This window comes from Triticum aestivum, chromosome 4D, assembly GCF_018294505.1.
Source record: "Triticum aestivum cultivar Chinese Spring chromosome 4D, IWGSC CS RefSeq v2.1, whole genome shotgun sequence".
NCBI classification, from domain to species: domain Eukaryota; kingdom Viridiplantae; phylum Streptophyta; class Magnoliopsida; order Poales; family Poaceae; genus Triticum; species Triticum aestivum.
This window is the reverse complement of record NC_057805.1, coordinates 364,759,086-364,782,743: the sequence shown is the minus strand read 5'-3', so window position 1 is coordinate 364,782,743 and position 23,658 is coordinate 364,759,086.

The window sequence follows — 23,658 nt, the reverse complement described above, 5'->3', positions numbered from 1 at the left end:
GCATTACACAGCACAAGGCGGCAAGTCCCTGGGTCGACTGGTCGAACCCGCTGCCAGACGGACTAATGAAATATCATAACGACAGGCGTAATACTTATCGTATAGATAAAAGAGGGCAGTCCCCGAGCTCTTCTCGGGGGACCCGGAGTCTTCACACTTAATACGAAAATTGGCGTGGTACATACTGCATCAACTGTAAAATCTTCGAAGGAGGTTTGCATTCCATGGTCGCTCCGTCTCCTTGCCGAAGTCATCTCTTTTGCATGCTCGAGGCTTCTGAGCGTCGATGAGGTAGTAGGAGTCGTTTCCCAACACCTTGCTGATGATGAAGGGGCCTTCCGAAGGTGCCGAGAGCTTGTGCTAACCGGCTGTTCGCTGGATCAGCCGGAGCACAAGGTCTCCCTCTTGGAAGGATCTTTGCTTGACCTTTCAGTTGTTGTATCGGCACAGGCTCTACTGGTAGATGGTGGACCGGCTGAGTGCCAACAGCTGGCCCTCTTCCAGCAGATCGACGCCGTCTTGTCGTGCTTCTTCTGCCTCCTCTTCGATGTACATGGTGACTCGAGGGGAGTCGAATTCTATGTCCGTCGGGATGACGGCTTCGGCACCGTAGACGAGGAAGAAAGGCGTAAAGCCGGTTGACATGTTCGGAGTTGTGCGCAGGCTCCAGAGGACGGCCGGCAGCTCATCGAGCCAATAGCCGGCCGAGCGTTACAGAGGCTCGACCAGTCGGGGCTTGATGCCGGACAAAATGAGGCCGTTTGCTCACTCCACCTGGCCGTTTGACTGCGGATGGGCAACGGACACAAGGTCCAGTCGGATGCCCTGCGTCGCGCAGAAACGGGCCAAGGCTCCTTTGGCAAAGTTTGTGCTGTTGTCGGTGATGATGCTGTGTGGTATGCCATCCGGATGGTGATGTCGGAGATGAAAGTCACAGCAGTCAGACCATTCAGTTTTTTAATTGGCTTTGCTTCTATCCACTTGGTGAACTTGTCCACCGTGACAAGCAGATGAGTCATGCCGCCGCGTGCTGTCTTGAATGGTCCTATCATATCCAGCCCCCATACAGCGAAGGGCCAGGCAATGGGGATGGTATTGAGTGCAGAACCCGGCTGATGTGGCTTGGAGCGGAACTTCTGGCACCCTTTGCATTTCTGGACCAAGTCTTTGGCGTCTTCTAGAGCAGTCGGCCAGAAAAAACCCTGGCGGAAAGCTTTGGCCACGAGTGCTCTTGAAGCTGCGTGGTGACCACATTCGCCTTGATGGATACTTTGAGGATTGCTTGGCCTTGCTCCGGCTCTACACAGCGCTGGTAGACACCAGTGACACTGCGCCTCACAAGCTCTCTGTTGACTATGGTGTACGCTGCTGCCCGGCATTGCACTTGCCGGGCCGAGATCTCATCAGTCAGCAACTCTTTGTTCACCAGGAAGTTGAGGATGAGCTGGGCCCATGAATGTGCTGCAATTTCTTCTACTACTAGGACTGTTACTTGCACGAGGGATCGGTTGAGGCGATCGATCCGGTGGCGGGCATCGTTTTCTCCGATTCCTTCTCGGCGGCCAAGGCGGTCGCCGAGTGATGGGTGATCGACAGGCGGCGGGGAAATGCGCATCTCCCTGCGGGGAGGAGGAGGCGGACAGTCGTCTCGTCGCTGCACTGCTCTTGGGCGGCCGTCTTGGTCACACTCGATGGTGATGCGAGTCCGGCTGCGGCTAGCAGCCGGCTCCTTGTCTCTTCTATCGCGGACGCCACCAGTCGGCGTCCGGGATGTCGCGCCTTGGTCTCGGCGAGGAGGCGGGTTGTCATTTCGCCGGTTGGGCGCTTCAGTGTGGCACCCGGCCTCCTGCTGCTCAGCAGCCGCGTCGAGGAGCTGCTGGACTCGCTCCGTCATGTGGCGACGCTCGTCGCCCTCGAGCTTGTATAGCTCGTCTGCTGCCGCTTAGGCAGCTCGTATGTTCTCCGTAGGCGTGGCGTAGACGGGACGATCTGTCCCGAACATGCTGGCGATGGTCGTGCCACGCTGCCGGATCTGGCCAATGCGGCTAGGCCCACCAGGAGCCGGCATGCCGCCAATGGCATGGTCCATCTCACGCTGGTAGGCCTCCGAAAGGCGTCTCATGCTGGCCAGCCGGTTGGCGCTCTCGACGAGCTGGATTGCCGCGTGCCTCCAGCGTCTCGGCATCGGTGTCTTCCGGGATGGGTGCAGTCAGGTCTTGCATTGCCGCCTGCAATGGATCCTGGCCACCTCCGCCAGAGTGCTCGCCATGGCTGATGACGAGCACTTCTGTGATGGTGCTGCCGCCGCTTTCCGCACGAGGAAGCGGCTCCACGTAGACCACCACATTGGTGGGGAACGCGTCGAGGGATGCCGTGTCAGAGTCGACCAACATCGGGTCGGTGGAGCCAACCGACTCCAAGTCGGCAGTAGGCTCGCTGGCGAGGTGGAGCTGATCGAGGAGGCTCACGAGGCGGCTCTCAGGGCCATCGGTGCCCGCATCAGACGCGGGCTCATTGAACAGGCGAATCTCGCCAACAAGTTCGGCGAGGCAGCTCACCGCGCAGGCGACCTCCGGGCCGTGCAGTGTGTCGGCACAGACACCGTTTGGCGTGCCGGGCTGGCTGCGCTCGCCAAGAAGGAACAGGGTTCCCGTCCAGAACAGGTCTCCGGGAGACGGTGCACCTCGCCCCAGGGTGGGCGCCAAATGTCGGGGGTTGGGTGCGACATATGCCAATGGATGGCTTATCATGGTGGGAGCGAGTAGAACGTCGTCGGTGCCTGGAAGCGGGATGAGACGTAGACACGAACGCCGGTGCACTTTACCCAGGTTCGGGGCTCTCCTAGGAGATAACACCCCTAGTCCTACTCTGCGGGGCCTCCGCATGATCACTAAGGCACTAGTGAGTACAATGGTGCTCCTCGAGTTGTATGCTAGAGGTTGAAGAAGGCAAGGCTTGCTCTCCTCTTCCCATAGGTGTGAGTCTAATTCTAACAGGTTGGAACCGTTTGCATGGGTGCCCTGGGGGGTTTATATAGGCCTACCCCCCAGGGGTACAATGGTAATCTGGCAGGGTGTAGGGCCTGACTGTCAGTCTCTCTGGTCGCCAGCTTCTTCGCCGACTGCGATGGCCGGCGCCTGGTGGGCCCCGCCGAATGGTCTGGTATGGAGCCGACAGGCCGCTCCCGCCGCTGGCGGGTCTTGCCGGCTGCTGATTACTGTAGCCGTGATGCTAATGACGCTTTCTTGGTCAAGGGAACGTGGCTACAGTCCCGCCGCCTAGCGGGAGATCACTGTAGTCACTCTGCGTCTTATCTGATTAATTATGTGTGGGGCCCTGAGGAAGGAGCGGGCCGACTGCTGGGAGCCGGCCTCCATCGGGTCCGACTGGTGAGGCTCCCGCCATCTTCCGGGCTCTCGCTGGCCAGTAGGGTCCGCCGTCTTCAGGCCGTATCGACAGACGGTCGTGGGAACAGGGCTTCGCCTGTCAGGAGTGATGTCAGGGGCGGAGTGGCAACAGTGCCGCGTCGGGCGGGGATCTCCGCCAGTACGGAGCACTGTGGCCACGCCCGGCCCTGGATACGGTGGTGATGGGCCACACTATGGCCTCACCCTATCTTGTCTTCTTAATGGAGGCGCAGACTAGGTAGGCACCATGGGCCGACTGCTCGGAGCCGGCCTCCCTAGAGGCCGCCTGCTAGGAGTCGGCCCGTCTTGGGGCCGTCTTCCTGAGCATGGCCGTCTTCTAGCAGTTGGCCGTTCGGCCAGCCGGCCACCAGAAGGTGGCGCTATATCTTGATGTCTTGAGGGGCGCAGCTGGCCCCGATGTCTTGAAATGTTCTGGGACTCGGGTTAGGCTACCCGTGGCCCATTACTCCGACACGGGTTAAACTAGACGAGCCTAGCATGTGCAGATATGGCCTCGGAACACTGAGACCTAAAGGTCGAGCATGAATCATATAGTAGATATGATCAACATACTGATGTTCACCATTGAAAACTACTCCATCTCACGTGATGATCGGACATGGTTTAGTTGATGTGGATCACGTGATCATTTAGATGACTAGAGGGATGTCTATCTAAGTGGGAGTTCTTAAGTAATATGATTAATTGAACTTTAATTTATCATGAACTTAGTACCTGATAGTATTTTGCATGTCTATGTTGTTGTAGATAAATGGCCCGTGCTACCGTTCCTTTGAATTTTAATGTGTTCCTAGAGAAAGCTAAGTTGAAAGATGATGCTAGCAACTACACGGACTGGGTCCGTAACTTGAGGATTATCCTCATTGCTGCATAGAAGAATTACGTCCTGGAAGCACCGCTAGGTGCAAGACCCGATGCAGGAGCAACTCCAGATGTTATGAACATCTAGCAGAGCAAAGCTAATGACTACTCGATACTTCAGTGTGCCATGCTTTACGGCTTAGAACGGGGACTTCAACGACATTTTGAACGTCATGGAGCATATGTGATGTTCCAGGAGTTGAAGTTAATATTTCAAGCAAATGTCTGGACTGAGAGATATGAAGTCTCCAATAAGTTCTACAGCTGCAAAATGGAGGAGAATAGTTCTGTCAGTGAACATATACTCAGAATATCTGGGTACCACAACCACTTGACTCAACTCGGAGTTTATCTACCTATTGGTAGTGTCATTGACAGAGTTCTTCAATCACTGCCACCAAGCTACAAAAGCTTCGTGAAGAACTATGATATGCAAGGGATGGATAAGACAATTCCTGAGCTCTTCGCAATGCTAAAGGCTGCGGAGGTAGAAATCAAGAAGGAGCATCAAGTGTTGATGGTTAACAAGACCACTAGTTTCAAGAAAAAGGGCAAAGGGAAGAAGGGGAACTTCAAGAAGAATGGCAAGCAAGTTGTTGCTCAAGTGAAGAAGCCCAAGTCTAGACCTAAGCCTGAGACTGAGTGCTTGTACTGCAAAGGGACTGGTCACTGGAAGCAGAACTGCCCCAAGTATTTGGTGGATAAGAAGGATGGAAAAGTGAAAGGGGCTATGGATTAAGCGAAGATTGGCTAAGGACGAGGTGACGATGCGCGTGGGAAATGGTTCCAAAGTCGATGTGATCGCCGTCGGCACGCTACCTCTACATCTACCTTCGAGATTAGTTTTAGACCTGAAGAATTGTTATTTGGTGCCAGTGTTAAGCATGAACATTATATCTGGATCTTGTTTGATGCTAGACGGTTATTCATTCAAATCAGAGAATAATGGTTGTTCTATTTATAGGAGTAATATCTTTTATGGTCATGACCCTTGATAAGTGGTCTATTTTTGTTGAATCTCGATAGTAGTGATACACATATTCATAGTATTGAAGCCAAAAGATATAAGTTTAATAATGATAATGCAACTTATTTGTGGCACTGCCGTTTAGGTCATATTGGTGTAAAGCGCATGAAGAATCTCCATGCTGATGGGCGTTTGGAATCACTTGATTAAGAATCACTTGATGCTTGCGAACAATGCCTCATGGGCAAGATGACTAAGACTCCGTTCTCCGGAACAATGGAGCAAGCAACAGACTTGTTGGAAATAGTACATACTGATGTATGCGGTCCGATGAGTGTTGGGGCTCGCGGCGGATATCGTTATTTTTTGACCTTCACAGATGATTTCAGCAGATATGGGTATATCTACTTGATGAAACATAAGTCGGAAACATTTGAAAAGTTCAAATAATTTCAGAGTGAAGTGGAAAATCATCGTAACATGAAAATAAAGTTTCTACGATCTGATCGTGGAGGTGAATATTTGAGTTATGAGTTTGGTCTTCATTTGAAACAGTGCGGAATAGTTTCGCAGCTCATGTCACCTGGAACACCACAGCGAAATGGTGTGTCCGAACGCCGTAACCGTACTTTATTAGATATGGTGCGATCTATGATGTCTCTTACTGATTTACCGCTATCGTTTTGGGGTTATGCTTTAGAGACGGCTGCATTCACATTAAATAGGTGATAATCCCCAAGTGCAGGCAATCATCATAGCAATTCCCAATGGTGGAAGTGATAAGTATGGAGTGTCGAACCCACAAGGAGCTAAAGGTAAGATCAATATTCTCTCAAGTCCTATCTGCCAAGGATACGACTCTACGTACACCGAACGTTGGCTTCCAACTAGAAACGAGAAATAAAACTATGTTGTGGGTATGAAGAGGATAACTTTGCATGGTATCAGAGAGCTATAATATAAAAGTAGGTGCTGTTATCATAAAGTGAGAATATATTACTAAATATTATAAATAGCGAGTGTGGAATAATGATGGGTCGGTGTGCGGAATTATCCTAGGCAATCGTTAACAAGACCGGTAGTCGTGTAACAGCCCCAAAATTGGGTTATCAATTTTTGTGCTGTTATTCTCTCCTGGCACTCATTTTCAAAATTTTCTCCTGAGTTTGCTGGATGACCCTGAGAAAATTTTGTCATTTCCAACCTTTCAAAATCCTGCTCATGTCTTTTTCAGTGGGCAAGACCTCATTTGCATCAGCTCAATTCCTCTTAAACCCTAATTCCAAATTTTTGGAATTTGGATATGCCCTTGTGATTACAAAGGAGCCACCATTTTCCTTGTTCTGTTGATCCTCCCAATTGATCCGAGAGATAATCCTATCTTTCTTAACCTTGGATATGCAAAAATATTGCTAAGTCCAATGCAATATTTTTGAATTATGATTTATTCCTTTTCTTGCCTTTCTGAGGAATAAAATCCAAAGGCATATCTAGCCATCTCCTAAATTCATGAGAATTGGTGGAGTTGATGCTTATGCCTAATCCAAGCTCTGGCAAGTATATTGGCCATAATTAAATAAGGAAAATTGCCTTTTCCTATTTAATGCCAATATTGCATTTCTGCCAATTTCCAAAGGAACTACTATGTTTATAGCAGAGAAAATTCCCACATAAATTGTGGAGCTTGTCCTTGCTATATAATCACTAGTTCCATCCTAATATCATGATTCCACAGTTCAAAATTTGGCACATGATCCAATGCAAGTTTCTGCCTTCTCTGAAATTTTGCAAAGGAAGTGCTTTATTCCTAAATCCAATTGAGCTGCAATTTGGCAGGGTGTTTAACATTGTTAAATAACCAATGGATACCAAAGATGAGCTCAATCCATTCACCTTAGCTCCTTGTGCAAGTTTTCAAAGTTTCTGACCAGAACACACGTTTGTGAAGGAAGTACCTTCATAGTGTTTCCAAATGGGATGAAACTTTTCCATCCTCTCAAGTATCTCAAATCATTATCCTCCACCCAAATTCAGTTCATTTCATTGAACTACGTGAGCGCAGGAGCAATTCTTGTTTTCTGTCCAAATTTTCAGTTTGTGAAGCAAGTGTATTTTATCTTGCTCCATTATGGCTGAAAATTTTTCCAGGCCTTCTCCTACTCATATAACCTATCTCCACAAGATTGTGGCTCATTTCACTTGACCAATTGCCCTGAGGACTTTTCTGAAGTTTTTGGACAGAAATGATAGCTGTGAAGGAAGTACCATTTTGGTGAGTCCATTTGGTATGAACTTTTTACAGCATCATGGTATGTTCAAATCATCAGGCTTTGCCATGTTATAGCCCAAACCATCACCCCTAGTGAGTGTTTCATCGTGATTAAGTTTCTCGGTTAGTTTTGGTGGTTGTATAGCAACTATGGTAAATAGTTGTCCATTTTACCTCAAAACTCCCAGGACCGTACTCCTTTCTACCCCAAGCCTCCCGGACATCAAGTTTACCATTTACCCTCTCTGGTTTAATCTCTAGGATGTTTCCAAGTTTGCAACGGCAAACTTGTGGAGCTTGTTTCACTCATCTCCATTTGTCTCTGCCCGATCTTTCACCATGGTAACACTCCACGCTGGAAGGACTACGCGGTAGACATGAATTTACATCAGTTAAAACCCTAGAGCGTGCCATGCCAGTGGTGACCACGCGTGTAACCAGCCAAAACGGTGGTCTAGCCACTGTGGTCGTCGGCATCGCTGCCCCGACCGCCTCTTGCCTCGCCAATAATGTGCAGTAGCCCCCCCTCGTCGCCGTCTTCCCTCTGGGCCTCTGGCCCCCTTCGTTTTCTTCTCCGGAGAGCCGTGCCAACGACCGGAAGAGTGCGCTCCTGTGCATCGTCGTCTTCATCGCCGATGTCTTCTTCCTCCGTTCGTCCGCACGCCTTCCTCATCTCCGTGACCCTCTGGCGTTCGTCTTGATCCCCCTTGTCGCCTTCCCGTGCCTCCCCGTGAGCCTTGGCCGTGCCTGCACTCTCGTCGGCGCACGGACACATCGCATGCCGCGTGCCACCTCGCCCCCCCTTCCCGAGCTCTCCCGAGGCTATAAGTAGAGCCTTCGAGCTCTTCCGCAGCCACAACGCCTCTCAAAGCCTCCCCACACTCCTCGGAGCTCCACATCCCCCTCCATGGCCGAATGGCCACCGCTGATCCCCTCGGCCATTCTCTCTCTCCGGCCGTCCCCTGCCCAGTCTGAGCCCATGGATGGACGCGCCACTCCCCGTCGATCCTCCCTGGATCGCCGCCCCTCCGCTTCCCCCACCAGAACCCCATGCCCACCAGAGCCCGAAGCCCCTCTCCGCTGCGTGCCCTGCTGCTTCTTCTTCTGTGCTCCTCGCCGGCAACCGAGCCCACCAGAAGATGCGCCTCGTTCTCCTGAGCTCGTGGGTAGGTCGGCCGTCGCGAGAGGTGGCCGGACGCGCCGGCGATCGCCGTCGGGGCGATCCCCTCCCGCTGCCTCACTCGACCCCGAGCGTGAGGAAGAAGAAGGCCAGGCGGGCCCCGCCCGCGTTGACCCTGCCTCTGGGCCCACCTGTCGGCGAGACGGGGAGCGCCACGTTGTATAAGTGGACGCGCCCCAGGCGCGAAGTCGTTTTCCCCACGCGAAAGCGTATTGCTGGATAATGCGCTTTCAATCACGAAAAGTGTATTCTTCCTCTTCTTCGGGTTAGAATGCGCTTTCCTTTCTGGAAAGCGTATTTCTGAGAAAGACGCGATCTGTTTTTCTGCTAGGGCCCCGTTTGTAATGATTTTCTTTACAGATTGGTCCCTGATAGTTAAACGGTCATATCTTTTTACCCACAACTCCAAATGAGGTGAATCCAAAGCCCACGTCTTCGTTTCGTCAAGCCCGTTCTGTTGATGTCATTTTCATAATATTTTCACATAGTGAAAATGACCTTTTTGCCCTTGCCCGTAAACAGCCCCCTCCGAGAAGGAACTGTTTCTGGCAAATCTTTTCGCGATCATTTCGCACTTCTTCCCGGAGTATTTGTCGACCCCCAGGCAAGCCAACCTCTTATCATGAGCCCCGAACTTGCATGTTCACTTTGCTTGCACCTTGTGTGTGTGTAGTTGCAGTTGTTTTATATCGTTTTCATCGGCAGTTATTTCTTTATGCCTATCTTGCATGCTTGTGTTTCATGATACCATTGCCATGTTAATTAGAATGTTATTATTAATAATGCCATGCCACTACTCTACTTTATTTGCATGTCATCGTTATAAACTGTTATGAGGATTGTAATGCACCGTTGATATACTATTGTCGTGTCCTTTATGTTATAGTTGTGCACTTGAGGAGTTCAATATTTTGTTCGTGCATTTGTATGCGGCATGTTGCACTCATGTTAAATATGTTCATGATGATGGAGAAGGAAATAAAATGACTTAATAATAACAAACCTCCTCCGTCATCGATGGGATCGAGTCATATTGCCGCCAAACCGAACTTTTTCAGTGCAGCCACATTTGCCTTATGGGAGGCCTTAATGCGAGCTATTGTCGTGACCTCTCGCCGGTGCCTCCCACTAGGGAAGGTTATGGGCGTGCTTACCCTGATCAGGTAAGCGGACATAACCTTGTGTGCTCGTTTTTGAGATTTTTGGTACCAGTCCCCGAGTGGGAGTGTCCCCGAGTGGGAATGTCCCCGAGTGGGAGTTGACCACGACGGTGGTCGGGGTGTCTTTGGTAGACCCGGGGCCACCCAGGACCAGCCCGTTGGGGATTGGGTCGGAGTGGCCGGGAGAGCGTCATGGCAGTAGGTTGGTTTCGTCGGAATGTCGTTGGTCCACCCGAATGGGATGACGAGGCCATGGGTTCCGTGGTGTGGGCACAGTGTGCTACCTCTGCAGAGTGTATAAAGTCTATCGATAGCAACAGTTCATAGTAGGTCCCACTATCAGGTCTTGGTCGAAATGGAGGAGAAACCGAAGTAATTAAGTTGGTAAATAAATATGTGATAACAAGAATATGGTAACTTGAACTATGAGATAGTCGTGAGGAGTCACGACGATATTTTGATGATGAGATAAGTGGTTGTGATCGCCGTAAGGATCACGGGCCAAATATTGGTCGTGGTTGTGATCGCCGTAAGGATCACGGTTGGAGACCAAGTGTTGGTCGTGGTTGTGATCGCCGTAAGGATCACGAGTTGTTCTTGAGAAAGACCACTTTGGTGGTGTGTTTGTGATCCAGAGATGATCATCGTTGATAAGAGAGTCCGAGGGACTCGGTGCACAAGTTTGGTTGCATTGCTGGAATAATATATCATTATTTGCATTTAAAGAACCATGATAGAACAGAAGATGATTGCATAATGTTAACATGCTATGTCTGCATTGGATATTATTGGTAGTTTATTTTCAGCATAGTTTCTTGATGCCATGCTATGCTTTGATTGACATGTTAAGTTATGCCATGATTGAGATAAAATTCTATGTTTTGCTATTACAATGTTATAATCATGTTCTGATATGCCATGTCATTGCCATGTTAGTAGATGTTATGATTTTGTTCATGCTTAGTTGATTTTTATCATGCCATGTTTAGTAATTGATATGAGATAGGGTGTTGCATGCGCTCGGTTCTTGCTTTGTCTGCAGCTTGTTTGGATGCTATGTATTTGGTTGTCTTGCAAGTACATTCAATGTACTGACCTGGCGTGTCATGCCAGTTTTGTAGGTCGTACCCGTATTGCTCGCTTGATCCGTCGTGCTAGGCCGTAATCTTGCCAGTCCTGTGAGTTGTGGAGCCCAGCCAGAGTTGTTATGCTGCCAAACCAAGACTTCCGCCGCCATTTTTATCAGACTTCCGCTGTCATTTAATAGCCTTAGGGCTATGCCAGATAATTGTATTCATCAATGATGTAATCTCATATACATGTATTTGATGAATATTTTTGTACCTGGAATGCTGTATTATGGACCTGTCGTGCGTCAGGTGTTATCCTGGGCTGACGTGCGAAGGCCCCCTGCTCCATGCGGATCGGGGTGCCACAGGGCATGGTATCAGAGCAGCCAGGCTGGCATAGGTTATCCTAGTATTAGATCACCGCTACCATTAACCGGTAATGGCCCTAAGGGATTTGACCCATCCCTGCATACGGCATGGCCACTGTTAATCAACAGGTGGCGCAGTCGGGACCGACACGTCCTCACCCCGCTGTCCCCGCCTAGTTATCCGTGGCGCGAATAGCAACCATATCCTTTCGGGTCGGCCACACCGCTCACCCTTCGCCATTAAGGGAAAGGGGCCACACCATGCGGGCATGTCTCGCATAGCTGCCTATAAAAGCCCCCTTTCCGCTCGCCGTATCGCTCACCCCTCAGTCAACCATGTCCCTGCAGAGAAGCCTAGCTAGTAGCACTCCAGCCATGACTGGCACCTTCAAAGCTCCCAAGTTTCACAGCCGCACCGGTGCCGTCAACCACCCCGGCTTTCCACCCCTTCTTGCTGAGATGCTCACCAAAGCCTTTGGCTGTAAGGCTAGCCCCGATTACCTGGTGTTCCAATCATCACCCGTCCCTCACCTTCATCGCTTCGATGCAAGAGTGTGCATCAGCCTAGCAGCGGATGGCCAGCCGTTGGTTTTTCAGGGTAGAGCTATGCCTACCTCTGATTTAGCCATTCAGGCCGCTGCTGTGGAGGCTATGCTTCACCTCCGAACCAGATACCCGCATATGGCAGCAAGGCGTGATTTCTGCTTCTACCCCATTGTGACAGAGGTAGGAATGCAGCCTTCTCCCGCTAGCCAAGGAGATGACCCCGCAATCGCTCGCCTGGTGCAGTATATTACCGCCCAGGGGATGATGATTTCCCAGATGCTTGCCGAGTTTCGAACTCTGGACAACGATGCGGTGCGAGTCGTCAAGGAAGCTTACCGTGAGGCTCGTAAATTCGCATCTCAAGTCATTTGTCCAACGCCATCCGAACCAGTGCTGTCCTCTCAACCCGTGTTGTGGCCTAGACCCAACATCGTCACCCTCGACAAGGCTCTTTTACAGATCCACCAGCAGCATTTGCTCGGATCAATTTCAGCCACACCCCCAGCAGCCGAACCCCAACCCATAGTAGTGTCGGATGATGAAGATGGAGATTGGCTCAGTCTTCGTCCTCCCGGAGAGCCCCAGCAAGGCAAATCCTCTGCATGACCTCAGTCAAGCAGTAAGATGATCAGTCTGTCGGTTCATCCTCGATATGAGGGTAGAACTATGTATCCCTAGATGAGTTGCTTCGTTTAGCGCGTAGCGCGTTCGTGTTCTGTTGTCTGCTGGTACTGTTGTAGTCCGTATGCTGTGTTCTATGTATGTTTTTGTGCTTTTGTTTTTGTGTTGTTTTTGCTTGTCTCTCTGTCAAGCAGAAATGTTTGACAGGGTTGACACTGTGTTGCTAACAAGATTTTAATTAGTAGATCACATACACTAAATTAACCCTGACTCGTCTCGAGTCTATAATAAAATGCGCGCTGGTGTAGGTATATGTATACCAGGAGTACATATACCCACTAGCATTAAAACACCGTAGAATGATTTTGCCTGGTGTGTTTTCCGTTGCATGTTTATTGCCTCTGTCTGTTTGCTAGTTTAGATTTTTCTGCATACTGCACGCATACCCGGTTCACCCACGAGTACATTCGGGCAGTACTCGGGGAAATGCAAAGTCACATATCCCTATCTATCTGTGCATACGCCGTGTGCCGGATTTCCAACTCTAGAAACCCCGCAGAGGCATTTCCGCTTGGAAATTCCTCGTCTCTAATTCTTTTTCCTGATTTCATTTCCGGAGAAACACTGCCAATTTTATTTCACTCGATCCAGTACATCTACTCCGATACAGGTTTCACCCTTGATTCTACCTCGACACCTACGTTTCGTGGAGGAATCCGCGATTTTTTTCTCGGTGCCCCCAACTCGTTTGAATTTAACCAAAGGGTTAAAAATTAACCCCGAGGTTTTTCTCCGGAGTTGTTATTCTTTCGTTTGTGCTGTAACCCTAGGAATCTCGAGGACGAGATTTCTTTTTAAGGGGGGAAGAGTTGTAACAGCCCCAAAATTGGGTTATCAATTTTTGTGCTGTTATTCTCTCCTGGCACTCATTTTCAAAATTTTCTCCTGAGTTTGCTGGATGACCCTGAGAAAATTTTGTCATTTCCAACCTTTCAAAATCCTGCTCATGTCTTTTTCAGTGGGCAAGACCTCATTTGCATCAGCTCAATTCCTCTTAAACCCTAATTCCAAATTTTTGGAATTTGGATATGCCCTTGTGATTACAAAGGAGCCACCATTTTCCTTGTTCTGTTGATCCTCCCAATTGATCCCAGAGATCATCCTATCTTTCTTAACCTTGGATATGCAAAAATATTGCTAAGTCCAATGCAATATTTTTGAATTATGATTTATTCCTTTTCTTGCCTTTCTGAGGAATAAAATCCAAAGGCATATCTAGCCATCTCCTAAATTCATGAGAATTGGTGGAGTTGATGCTTATGCCTAATCCAAGCTCTGGCAAGTATATTGGCCATAATTAAATAAGGAAAATTGCCTTTTCCTATTTAATGCCAATATTGCATTTCTGCCAATTTCCAAAGGAACTACTATTTTTATAGCAGAGAAAATTCCCACATAAATTGTGGAGCTTGTCCTTGCTATATAATCACTAGTTCCATCCTAATATCATGATTCCACAGTTCAAAATTTGGCACATGATCCAATGCAAGTTTCTGCCTTCTCTGAAATTTTGCAAAGGAAGTGCTTTATTGCTAAGTCCAATTGAGCTGCAATTTGGCAGGGTGTTTAACATTGTTAAATAACCCATGGATACCAAAGATGAGCTCAATCCATTCACCCTAGCTCCCTGTGCAATTTTTCAAAGTTTCTGACCAGAACACAAGTTTGTGAAGGAAGTACCTTCATAGTGTTTCCAAATGGGATGAAACTTTTCCATCCTCTCAAGTATCTCAAATCATTATCCTCCACCCAAATTCAGTTCATTTCATTGAACTATGTGAGCACAGGAGCAATTCTTGTTTTCTGTCCAAATTTTCAGTTTGTGAAGCAAGTGTATTTTATCTTGCTCCATTATGGCTGATAATTTTTCCAGGCCTTCTCCTACTCATATAACCTATCTCCACAAGATTGTGGCTCATTTCACTTGACCAATTGCCCTGAGGATTTTTCTGAAGTTTTTGGACAGAAATGATAGCTGTGAAGGAAGTACCATTTTGGTGAGTCCATTTGGTATGAACTTTTTACAGCATCATGGTATGTTCAAATCATCAGGCTTTGCCAAGTTATAGCCCAATCCATCACTCCTAGTGAGTGTTTCATCATGATTAAGTTTCTGGGTCAGTTTTGGTGGTTGTACAGCAACTATGGTAAATAGTTGTCCATTTTACCTCAAAACTCCCAGGACCGTAGTCCTTTCTACCCCAAGCCTCCCGGACATCAAGTTTACCATTTACCCTCTCTGGTTTAATCTCTAGGATGTTGCCAAGTTTGCAACAGCAAACTTGTGGAGCTTGTTTCACTCATCTCCATTTGTCTCTGCCCGATCTTTCACCATGGTAACACTCCACGCTGGAAGGACTACGCGGTAGACATGAATTTACATCAGTTAAAACCCCAGAGCGTGCCATGCCAGTGGTGAACACGCGTGTAACCAGCCAAAACGGTGGTCTAGCCACTGTGGTCGTCGGCATCGCTGCCCCGACCGCCTCTGGCCTCGCCATTAATGTCCAGTAGCCCCCCTCGTCGTCGTCTTCCCTCTGGACCGCTGCCCCCTTCGTTTTCTTCTCCGGAGAGCCGTGCCAACGACCGGAATAGTGCGCTCCTGTGCATCGTCGTCTTCCTCGCCGATGTCTTCTTCCTCCGTTCGTCCGCACGCCTTCCTCGTCTCCGTGACCCTCTGGCGTTCGTCTTGATCCCCCTCGTCGCCTTCCCTTGCCTCCCCGTGAGCCTTGGCCGCGCCTGCGCCCTCACCGGCGCACGGACACGTCGCACGCCGCGTGCCACCTCGCCCCCCTTCCCGAGCTCTCCCGCGGCTATAAGTAGAGCCCTCGAGCTCTTCCGCAGCCACAACGCCTCTCAAAGCCTCCCCACTCGCCTCGGAGCTCCACATCCCCCTCCATGGCCGAATGGCCGCCGCCGATCCCCCTCGGCCATTCTCTCTCTCCGGCCGTCCCCTGCCCAATCTGAGCCCATGGATGGACGCGCCACTCCCCGTCGAGCCTCCCTGGCTCGCCGCCCCTCCGCTTCCCCCACCAGAACCCCATGCCCACCAGAGCCCGAAGCCCCTCTCCGTCGCGTGCCCTGCTGCTTCTTCTCCCGCGCTCCTCGCCGGCAACCGAGCCCACCAGGAGATGCGCCTCATTCTCCTGAGCTCGTGGGTAGGTCGGTCGTCGCGAGAGGTGGCCGGACACGCCGGCGATCGCCGTCGGGGCGATCCCCTCCCGCTGCCTCGCTCGACCCCGAGCGTGAGGAAGAAGAAGGCCAGGCGGGCCCCGCCCGCGTTGACCCTGCCTCTGGGACCCACCTGTCGGCGAGACGGGGAGCGCCACGTTGGATAAGTGGACGCGCCCCAGGCGCGAAGTCGTTTTCCCCCACGCAAAAGCGTATTGTTGGATAATGCGCTTTCAATCACCGAAAGCGTATTCTTCCTCTTCTTCGGGTTAGAATGCGCTTTCCTTTCTGGAAAGCGTATTTCTGAGAAAGACGCGATCTGTTTTTCTGCTAGGGCCCCGTTTGTAATGATTTTCTTTACAGATTGGTCCCTGATAGTTAAACGGTCATATCTTTTTACCCACAACTCCAAATGAGGTGAATCCAAAGCCCACGTCTTCGTTTCGTCGAGCCCGTTCCGTTGATGTCATTTTCATAATATTTTCACACAGTGAAAATGACCTTTTTGCCCTTGCCCGTAAACAGCCCCCTCCGAGAAGGAACTGTTTCCGGCAAATCTTTTCGCGATCATTTCGCACTTCTTCCCGGAGTATTTGTCGACCCCCAGGCAAGCCAACCTCTTATCATGAGCCCCGAACTTGCATGTTGACTTTGCTTGCACCTTGTGTGTGTGTAGTTGCAGTTGTTTTATATCGTTTTCATCGGCAGTTATTTCTTTATGCCTATCTTGCATGCTTGTGTTTCATGATACCTTTGCCATGTTAATTAGAATGTTATTATTAATAATGCCATGCCACTACTCTACTTTATTTGCATGTCATCGTTATAAACTGTTATGAGGATTGTAATGCACCGTTGATATACTATTGTCGTGTCCTTTATGTTATAGTTGTGCACTTGAGGAGTTCAATATTTTGTTCGTGCATTTGTATGCGGCATGTTGCACTCATGTTAAATATGTTCATGATGATGGAGAAGGAAATAAAATGACTTAATAATAACAAACCTCCTCCGTCATCGATGGGATCGAGTCATAGTGCCGCCAAACCGAACTTTTTCAGTGCAGCCACATTTGCCTTATGGGAGGCCTTAATGCGAGCTATTGTCGTGACCTCTCGCCGGTGCCTCCCACTAGGGAAGGTTATGGGCGTGCTTACCCTGATCAGGTAAGCGGACATAACCTTGTGTGCTCGTTTTTGAGATTTTTGGTACCAGTCCCCGAGTGGGAGTGTCCCCGAGTGGGAGTTGACCACGACGGTGGTCGGGGTGTCTTTGGTAGACACGGGGCCACCCAGGACCAGCCCGTTGGGGATTGGGTCGGAGTGGCCGGGAGAGCGTCATGGCAGTAGGTTGGTTTCGTCGGAATGCCGTTGGTCCACCCGAATGGGATGACGAGGCCATGGGTTCCGTGGTGTGGGTACAGTGTGCTACCTCTGCAGAGTGTATAAAGTCTATCGATAGCAACAGTTCGTAGTAGGTCCCACTATCAGGTCTTGGTCGAAATGGAGGACAAACCGAAATAATTAAGTTGGTAAATAAATATGTGATAACAAGAATATGGTAACTTGAACTATGAGATAGTCGTGAGGAGTCACGACGATATTTTGATGATGAGATAAGTGGTTGTGATCGCCGTAAGGATCACGGGCCAAATATTGGTCGTGGTTGTGATCGCCGTAAGGATCACGGTTGGAGACCAAGTGTTGGTCGTGGTTGTGATCGCCGTAAGGATCACGAGTTGTTCTTGAGAAAGACCACTTTGGTGGTGTGTTTGTGATCCAGAGATGATCACAGTTGATAAGAGAGTCCGAGGGACTCGGTGCACAAGTTTGGTTGCATTGCTGGAATAATATATCATTATTTGCATTTAAAGAACCATGATAGAACAGAAGATGATTGCATAATGTTAACATGCTATGTCTGCATTGGATATTATTGGTAGTTTATTTTCAGCATAGTTTCTTGATGCCATGCTATGCTTTGATTGACATGTTAAGTTATGCCATGATTGAGATAAAATTCTATGTTTTGCTATTACAATGTTATAATCATGTTCTGATATGCCATGTCATTGCCATGTTAGTAGATGTTATGATTTTGTTCATGCTTAGTTGATTTTTATCATGCCATGTTTAGTAATTGATATGAGATAGGGTGTTGCATGCGCTCGGTTCTTGCTTTGTCTGCAGCTTGTTTGGATGCTATGTATTTGGTTGTCTTGCAAGTACATTCAATGTACTGACCTGGCAGTTTTGTAGGTCGTACCCGTATTGCTCGCTTGATCCATCGTGCTAGGCCGTAATCTTGCCAGTCCTGTGAGTTGTGGAGCCCAGCCAGAGTTGTTATGCTGCCAAACCAAGACTTCCGCCGCCATTTTTATCAGACTTCCGCTGTCATTCAATAGCCTTAGGGCTATGCCAGATAATTGTATTCATCAATGATGTAATCTCATATACATGTATTTGATGAATATTTTTGTACCTGGAATGCTGTATTATGGACCTGTCGTGCGTCAAGTGTTATCCTGGGCTGACGTGCGAAGGCCCCCTGCTCCATGCGGATCGGGGTGCCACAGGGCATGGTATCAGAGCAGCCAGGCTGGCATAGGTTATCCTAGTATTAGATCACCGCTACCATTAACCGGTAATGGCCCTAAGGGATTTTACCCATCCCTGCATACGGCATGGCCACTGTTAATCAACAGGTGGCGCAGTCGGGACCCTCACCCCGCTGTCCCTGCCTAGTTATCCGTGGCGCGAATAGCAACCATATCCTTTCGGGTCGGCCACACCGCTCACCCTTCGCCATTAAGGGAAAGGGGCCACACCATGCGGGCATGTCTCGCATAGCTGCCTATAAAAGCCCCCTTACCGCTCGCCGTATCGCTCACCCCTCAGTCAACCATGTCCCTGCAGAGAAGCCTAGCTAGTAGCACTCCAGCCATGACTGGCACCTTCAAAGCTCCCCAGTTTCACAGCCGCACCGGTGCTGTCAACCACCCCGGCTTTCCACCCCTTCTTGCTGAGATGCTCACCAAAGGCTTTGGCTGTAAGGCTAGCCGCGATTACCTGGTGTTCCAATCATCACCCGTCCCTCACCTTCATCGCTTTGATGCAAGAGTGTGCATCAGCCTAGCAGCGGATGGCCAGCCGTTGGTTTTCAGGGTAGAGCTATGCCTACCTCTGATTTAGCCATTCAGGCTGCTGCTGTGGAGGCTATGCTTCACCTCCGAACCAACCATAGCATTAAAGCATCTGTCACTCTTACTTGGGTTTATGCTTCTGTCACTCAAGCAACCCACTATAAGCAAATCATGAACGTATTGCAACACCCTACAGCGGGAATCCCTCACGCTTGCGCGACACGGAGGGCACAATAGGACAGCACCAAAATAAAACATACAACTCATACCAATCTAGATCATCAATCAACCCAAAGACAAAGGATATCTACTCAAAACATCATAGGATGGCAACACATCATTGGATCATAATATGTGGCATAAAGCACCATGTTCAAGTAGGGATTACACCGGGGTGCGGGAGAGTGGACCGCATAAAAGAGATGAGGATGGTGATGATGATGGTGATGTTGATGAAGATGATCACCACGGCGATGATTCCCCTCCCGATGGCACTCCGGCGCCACCGAGAGAGAGGAGGAGAGGTTCTCCCCCTTGTGCTTCCTCCTCCATGGCCTCGCCCCTGGATGGGGAGAGATTCTCCCTCTGGATCTTGGCCTTCATGGCGATGATGGCCCCTCCGGGATCCTCCTCCATGGCCTCCAGTGATGTTGGCCCCCTCCGGCAGGGTGCCAGAGAGGGCCTAGATTTATTTCTTATGGCACAGAGGCTTGCGGCAGCGGAACTTCCGATCTAGGTTATTTTCTGGAGGTTTGGGTATTTATAGGAGAGGTTGGCGTCGAGAACAAGTCAGGGGCCCCACGGGAAGTCCACGAGGCACAGGGGCGCGCCCTCCACCCTCGTGGGGCCAACTGGCCTCCCCTCCGGTAACTCTTCGTTCCAGTATTTTTTATATTTTCCAGAAAAATTCTCTGTTGATTCTCATCGCATTCTGAGAACTTTTATTTCTGCACAAAAACAACACCACGGTAGTTCTACTAAAAGCAACGTCAGTCCGGGTTAGTTCTAATCAAATCATACCAAAATCATATAAAACTATTATAAACATGGCATGAATACTTCATAAATTATAGATACGTTGGAGACATATCAGCATCCCAAAGCTTAATTCCTGCTCGTCCTCGAGTAGGTAAATGATAAAAGAATTAATTTATGAAGTGTGAATGCTAGCAAGTGCATAAGTTTGATCAATGATAGTTCTAATCACTTTTTCTAGCATCTTTATATATCATAACAGTAGCTCAACTCACAAAACTTCTCATGATCAAGTAACAAGCTATTCCCATGTTAAAGTATAGATCATAAACTTTCTTGAAACTAACAAACCATGCTCTTAGTCATCAAACAATTGCAATGCATCTTATTTCGGGAAGGGTCTACGTAAGAGCTTTGATTCGGCAAACTCCACATACTCAACTATCATTTAATCTTTCACAATTGCTAACACTCACGTGATATCTAATGGAAGGAAATCCTTGAATTCATTGCATATCTTTACCCTTGGGGACATGTCTATATCCAATAGAGTACTCAGTACTCACTCTCTACATGTCATCCCAGTCTTGGTATTCTTGTGGCTTCTTTTGTTTGCTTTGGCTAGTAGATGTATCTGTGTTATCTAACCTTGTTTACTCAGGTTCATTCTTTCCTAAGCCAACTCAAGACCACAAGGTAAGTATATGCATCACAGTCATGTGCGTGAGAATCTCTTGCTGATGTATATACTGTTTGCAAGAAGGACTCATGAGCATGAAGGTACATTTCCTATATTTACATCATTTGCTCTGATGCATATAGCCAAGATACATGTAACACATGGCTTACTCTGTCATCCTTATGCATTCACATGCTCCTATATTCCATATTTATATGATTGCATACATGTAGGGGGAGCCTATGCATGTTATATGTATTTACAAAGCTTTACTTGTTATTCTCTATATCTTTATCTAAAGCTTTGATGTATGTTGTCATCAATTACCAAAAAGGGGGAGACTGAAAGCACAAGTGCTCCCTGGGTGATTTTGGTAATTAATGTCAACATATCTCTTGTTGGACTAATACTTCTACCTAGTATGTTTCAGATAAGTTCAACAATGGAGTGGCATGGACTAGAGGATGTGGAACCCCTTCAAAGTGCTGAAGACAAAGGATTGGCTCAAGCTCAAAGCTCAGGACTCTACATTTTCTATTTTAGTGGTCCAAGATCACATTGAGTCCATAGGAAAGCCAATACTATTAAGAGGGGATGAGGTGTTGCTTAATGGCTTGCTTGCTCAAAGTGCTTACTGATATGCTCCAAAGCCCTCAAACACTTTCTCACATCAACACTTGTCTCAAACCAAAAAGTCAAACTCGGCCCCACCGAAACTTTCTATCCGGCGCCACCAAGTTCAATTGACATAGCCACTGTCAGAAACCCTAATCAATTCGGTCTCACCTATGGGATCCCGGTCTCACCGAGATGGGCTTGCAAACTCTCTGTTGCCTATTGCAATAATTTCGGTCCCACCGAGATATGCAATCGGCCCCACCGAGTTTGCTCGGCCAACTCTCTGTTTCGCTTATTACCCAAATCGGTCCCACCGATTTTGAGTAATCGGTCAAACCGAGATGAGGTTTTACCCTAACCCTAGCACATCGGTCCCACCGAGTTGATCCATTCGGTCCCACCGAAACACCTAACGGTCACATCATGAACCAAATCGGTCTGATCGAGTTCTCTGAATCGGTCCCACCGAGTTTGGTGATTTGTGTGTAACGGTTAGATTTTGTGTGGAGGCTATATATACCCCTCCACCCACTCTTCATTCGTGGATAGAGCCATCAGAACATGCCTACACTTCCAACACATATTTTCTGAGAGAGAACCACCTACACTTGTGTTGAGGTCAAGATATCCCATTCCAACCACATAAATCTTGATCTCTAGCCTTCCCAAGTTGCTTTCCACTCAAATCTTCTTTCCACCAAATCCAAGTCATGTGAGAGAGAGTTGAGTGTTGGGGAGACTATCATTTGAAGCACAAGAGCAAGGAGTTCATCATCAACACACCATTTGTTACTTCTTGGAGAGTGGTGTCTCCTAGATTGGCTAGGTGTCACTTGGGAGCCTCCGTCAAGATTGTGGAGTTGAACCAAGGAGTTTGTAAGGGCATGGAGATCGCCTACTTCGTGAAGATCTACCCGAGTGAGGCAAGTCCTTCATGGGCGACGGCCATGGTGGGATAGACAAGGTTGCTTCTTCGTGGACCCTTTGTGGGTGGAGCCCTCCGTGGACTCGCGCAACCGTTACCCTTCGTGGGTTGAAGTCTCTATCAACGTGGATGTACGATAGCACCACCTATCGGAACCACGGATAAAAAATCTCCGTGTCTCCAAATTGCGTTTGCACACTCCAATCCCTTCCCTTTACATTCTTGCAACTTGCATGCTTTACTTTCCGCTGCTCATATACTCTTGGCATGCTTGCTTGATATGTATTGTGAATGTTTAAACTTGTGCCAAAACTCCACTTTAACCTAAAGAACTTAAAAAAACTGCAACTTTTCTTCTTAGAGTCTATTCACCCCCCTCTAGACACCTCTTCTCGATCCTTTCAATTGGTATCAGAGCTTTGGTCTCCATTGCTTTGGTTTAAACACCATTGGAGGAAGATGGATGAGTCTACGTTGGGGAGTCTTAGACGTAGAGTACCATTCTTGATGGAGAATATTTTCATGAGTGGAAAAATGAAATGCTCGAGATTTTCAATGAATATCACTTGAACAAGTACATTACTAGCCCTTGCGCACCTCTTATTGATCCTTTGCATCCTACACCCGAAGAGGATTTTGACATGATTCGCAATCTTAGAACTATCAATCTCATCATTAGAGGATTGCCCAAAAATTTGATTGCTAGTCTACCTACTCTTGATTGTGCCTATACTATGTGGAGATTTCTTGAGGAACGATTTCCAAATTATTCCTTGAAAAATTTAGATGAAATTCTTCATAAGTCTATTGCCTTGAGTAAGATGAATTCTCGTGATCCTAGCTTTGGTAATTGTCTATTTGAGCTTACCAATCTCATGATTGCCAAAGGAGATGTTGGAATCATTAGCAACATCATTTCCGAAGCTATTAGAATTCATAAAGATAACCATAGGAATGATCATTTATCTAATGAATTACCCTCTCTAGGAGTTGATCAATCACAAGATGATGTTGAACATGGATACTATGATGAGGATGATGATAGTGACTATGATGTTGATGATGCAATGAGACACTTTGGTCTTATGGCCAATCTTCGCGGCTACATGGCTGGAGGAAAGGAATGGGTCCTTGATAGTGGATGTACTGATCATATGACCGGAGACAAAGATATGTTTCGTGAGCTTGCTGAAAACGACGGCCCTCGAAAGTATGTCACCTTTGGTGATAACTCAAAGGGTAAGGTGGTTGGCCTCGGTAAGGTGGCCATCTCACATGATAGCTGTTGAGAACGTGGTAATTTCAAAAAAATCCTACGCACACGCAAGATCATGGTGATGCATAGCAACGAGAGGGGAGAGTGTTGTCCATGTACCCTTGTAGAACGAAAGCGGAAGCGTTAGCACAACGCGGTTGATGTAGTCGTATGTCTTCATGATCCGACCGACCCAAGTACCTAACGTACGGCACCTCCGAGTTCAGCACACATTCAGCTCGATGACGTCCCTCGAACTCCGATCTAGCCAAGGTTTGAGGGAGAGTTCCGTCAGCACGACGCCGTGGTGGTGGTGATGATGATGCTACCGACACAGGGCTTCGCCTAAGCACCGCTACGATA